Below are 4,705 nucleotides of genomic sequence, written 5' to 3' on the forward strand. Positions count from 1 at the left end.
GATACCTTCTCAAAGTTCTTCAGTATCTAGTTGGGCGGATACCTTCTCAAATGTCTTTCGGTATCGTGTTTTAAGTAAAACTAGTCATAAATAACTTTCTCTCTTTAAAGCATGTAAAGTATAACACATATAAAAACATGGCTTTAAAGGTACTAACGCATGCTGTGTAACGACCCGACCCCCTAGGACTTAGGTAAGGCCGTTACTAAAATGAATGCATGCAAAGAATTTAAAACGACGCTCAGTTATTTGAAATAAATGCTAATTAAAACAAGAGAGAAGTTCAAAAGACATTTAATAAATGCAATTGTTAAAAACAATAGTAGGGTACCCATAAATCATAAAGGTTAATAAGTGCATATGAAAAACAATTCTTAATACTAAATTTCAAACATCAAAACTAAACATTAAGAGAAACATGAAAGGAACTCTAAATCTCATGATGTGGAAGCGTAAAAACTAGTCCCAGTGACACGATCACGAATTCCGCTGCGCCATCGCTGGTGCATCTCTACCCTTACCTGAAACATCAACATAAGAAAGAATGAGTATGAAATACTCAGTAAGTAACCCCTCTACTGGGGTCAGGCTAGGCGTCTATGTCCTCTAGATGCCTACCCGTAGTGGAACATATAAACTATTTTGGTCCTCATGAAACACATATATACGTGAAAATCTTATTTCTATCCTAAGGTAATTGAATATGTCCACTACCTCTAGTAAGTCCCGTAGGACCCACAACCTCTGGTGAATCCCAAAGGAAACGCAGTCTCTTACATACGCATGGTTATGCATACACCTCTTTCGTATACACATAACCCACTTAATGTGTACCTCTTTCCTACATATGGTTACGTATACACCTCTTTCGTATACACATAACCCACTGAAGGTGTACCTCTTTCGTACACCTAGTTAAGTATACACCTCTTTCGTATACACCTAACCTACTAAGTATGTACCTCTTTCGTACACCCCAGTACCCTCTAGGTATGTATCACTTTCATACACACCAGCCCTAGTACATCTCTTTCATGTACTGAGTCCTTGGACGTGCATTACTTACAAGCAGTCACATAGTTTGGAAAGGAAAAAAATGGCATCTAACTTCCTATTACATATAACATTCACCTAATCATGAATCCTCTAAAATCTCCTCATCAAGGTCATGTTCATTAACCTCAACATACATAATTAATCTAGTGTTAATGGATCTTCTCTAGTACATCCCTTTCATGCACTAAACTATGTAAACAATCAAGTATTTGAGATTTCATAATATATAATACGGTCTACACATTCTCACAATAAATCGCATAACTATGTGAATCAGCAAATGTCGAATCCTCAATCTAACTTTACAGACTTTCGGGTAGGGAGTGCTACTTAATTACATTTAAGGGTCATGCTCATTCCTTTTAATAACTCATAAAACCAAACTCATACTAGCATACATTAAAATTCTTTCAGACATATTATCACATGCTCCTATATCTTTTCTAAACACAATCCAATAAATCTTAGATAGTCAAAAGTATCCTTGCAACTAGTCTTAAAATCCTCAAAAATAAATCATAAATTTATCGTCAGACACACAAAGCCAATTGTAAAGAGTACTTACCTCAAAATTGAGCCTAAAATTAAATTAAGCAAATGAACTTCTTTCCAACATTCACAAACTTTGAATTAGATCCTCAATACAAAGCTTGGTCAATACTTGCTCTAAAACAATCCAGTCTCCAAAATCCACCGAAATAGATTTTAGTTCCAATGATCAGCACCTAAATTCCTTCGGAAAATTCCAATTCCATCTTTTAAAAAAAATAAACACAAGAGATTTTTAGGCCAAGAACTTGTTGAACATTTAATAATTCCAAGAAAAAAATATCCAAACCTTAGTGCCGAACAACAAATACTTACCCAAAACCCTAACTTGACAATAAAGGCGGCCTACGACGATCTGAGGGAGGCACACAAACGGTTGTGGCAATAGAATCGTGGCTGTGAATGTCTGAGGGGCTTGCGAGGTGTCTTCACATCTGAAGAGAGAGGAGAGAGAGACGAGCGGCGGAGGGCTCAATGGCTTGTAGGAGAGGAGCTTCAATCGATGGTGAAACTCCAATGGCAACACGTCAAGCGAGCGAGCGACTACATGAGGAATGGAGCTAGACAACGGCGTGACTAGACTAGTGTGGGTCGTGCGACTGGGTTGGTCGGCTTGAGGTTCGAGGTGGCGCGCTAGGGAGAGGCTTCGGCCGCAAGATCTAAGGTGTCAATCGGATGGTTAGCTAGACGGCGATGGTCTGGACGAGCGGCGTGGACGATTGGTGACAGCAGCGGGAAGGGAAATTTTCAGGGGGGGGGGGGGCAGACGGATGAAGAAGGAGAAGGGAAATTAGGTGTATTTTTTATAAATAAAAAAAAATAATAATAATAATAAAACTAAAAAGGAAATAAAATAAACTATATTTTATTCTTTTCCTTGTTCCACTTTATATTATTAAATTCCTTTCCTTTCCAAAATGAAATTAATTCCGGCAATTAATTTTCAAATTGAATAATTTCAACGTCAACAATTAAATTCCCGTAATTACACCTGAAGTCCAAAATTCCAAAAATGCCCTCAAATAACAAAATTACTAAAATTATATAAAAAAGTGAAAATTTGGGGTGTTACATGCTGAGTATATTTAACACATATAAATCGCTTTTCAACAATTTCTTACACATGCATGCGTTTAAAACATAACTCATGGTTTTCTTGGAAATCACTTTGTAAAACTAGTTGGCATGAGAATAATCTTCTTTGAAACATGCTTTCTATAACACGTTGTGATCAAACATTTTAAGTAAATGTTTTAGTCAAAACGTTTTAGCCACTCACCTTGATTGCTTAGGAGCTTTTCACTCTTGTAGCTCCCTTTTCTACCTCGGGCTCCCTTTTCAACCCTAGATTCCAGATTCAAGTTATAGCTTAGATTACTCATAGTTCTAAATCTTATTTTGAGATACATCCTTCTACAAAAATATTCTAAAATGTCTCAGGAAGTTTACCCTAAAATTTGAGCTTAGAACCTCTCGCAGTTTAGCCGAAAACACAGAATCTTCAAGACTGGCCCAAGCTTATAGCCTGACCCTTCTGTATTCTTCTCAGTTTCCAGCCCGATCCCTTCGAGCTTTTCCTCTAGCAGCCCTACCCTGAAAACTAGACTTTCAGAGCTTTCATATGGCTGTGTAATCACTCCAAACGCACGAGTAAATTGGGAGAACTCCTCATCCCAATTTGTTGTTGCTTTCCAGACTTCACTATCCAATGCGTCCTCTTTGAAATTCTATGACCAACGTATGGACTTTGGCTCTCACATAAGGTTTGCTCAACTCTCCCACCCTTTTTACGGTATTTCTGAATTTTTATCTAAAAATGAAGTCTTTTGGCGCTATTTATAGGCGTCCAGACCTTCCCCAGAGTTGACACCACCTACTTGGCTGCATGGCCAAGTGTTTCTCCCACACACTACCAACACATCATTTTGATCAGCGCAACCTAAGTGTCTTCCTCCTGTGTAGCCAATGCATCAGCTTCCAATCTGATGCCACCACCTTAAATTCTTAAGGCTTAAGGCTTTCCTCCCAAGAAGACACATGGTTTGATGACGTTTCCCAGGTGATCTCATCCTTTGTATGCGTCCAACTCTTGGATATTCAACGCATAGTCCATACTCAAGGCCTAGCCTAACATCAACGCATAGCAAGCCAATTCACTACCATTACAATTCAACTTAGCCATCGCAATCCAATTAAGCCATCGCAACGAGCTAACCATCACCAATGCATAGGGTGACCACCCATCCTCGACGCATGGCTCACTAGGCAGCATCGCACGACTTGCTTGGCATGGGCGCATGGTGCTGGCCACCGACGCATGGACGTGCTGCACAGGCTAGCCGCTCGACGCATGGGCATGCTGCTTCGATGTATGGGCATGCGATGTATGCTGGCCATCGCTCACTCGCTCGGCCACATGGGCGTGCTTGGCCGCATGGGCTGCGCGCTTGGCTGCATGGCAGGGCACCTCGACACATGGGCATGGCTGCTCGGCAGGGCGCTCAATGCATGGGCGTGGCCGCTCAGCACATGGCAGGGGCATCTGGCCAAGGCTACTCGACTCATTACATGGGCACTGGCCGAGGCTGCTCGACGCATGGGCTGCCTTCCAACGCATGCCTTGCCTACCGTTGTGCCTTCCAACGCGTCATCTCTATTTTCCTTCTTCAGCTGCATGCCCTCACCAACAACCCTTCCAACGCATCAACACCACCCTTCCAACGCTTCAACACACCAATTTCTATACTTAGCCAAATTTCAAAATTTTTCCCCAAAAGTTAAACTTCCAAATTTTCTCTTTTCTTTAAATCTCCACTCTTTTCTCTACCTAACACTAATTTCCACATCAACCTACTCACCACACTAGTCTTAGTAAGGAACATAAAGTAGAGAAATTAGGATTCGGGGTTCAAATTATAGGTGTTGGGTTTTATGGATTTGTTTCATGCAATTGTTGCATGGCTTTTTTCTATAAATTGGGTTTTCAATTATGGATGAAAAACTTTTGGCCATTTTTCCAAAATTGTTTTCAAAATTAGGCTGGAAAAATAAAAAACCCAAATCCAAATTCATTCTTATTTTCCATCTCTTTTCTCTCTCT

General features: G+C 40.3%; 1 long non-coding RNA gene across 1 annotated transcript; it reads right to left on the reverse strand.

Moving 5' to 3' along the window:
• Positions 1–265: 265 nt before the first annotated feature.
• LOC150030061 (uncharacterized) lies at positions 266–1,806 on the reverse strand. Its single transcript, XR_016527190.1, has 2 exons — positions 1,622–1,806; positions 266–521 (listed from the first exon to the last, which is right to left on the reverse strand). It is a non-coding gene; the product is annotated as an uncharacterized LOC150030061 (long non-coding RNA).
• Positions 1,807–4,705: the final 2,899 nt, after the last annotated feature.

The sequence above is a fragment of the Benincasa hispida genome, unplaced genomic scaffold, assembly GCF_027475165.1.
Source record: "Benincasa hispida cultivar pf3 unplaced genomic scaffold, pf3_genome.v1.1 HicScf638, whole genome shotgun sequence".
In the NCBI taxonomy this organism is placed as follows: domain Eukaryota; kingdom Viridiplantae; phylum Streptophyta; class Magnoliopsida; order Cucurbitales; family Cucurbitaceae; genus Benincasa; species Benincasa hispida.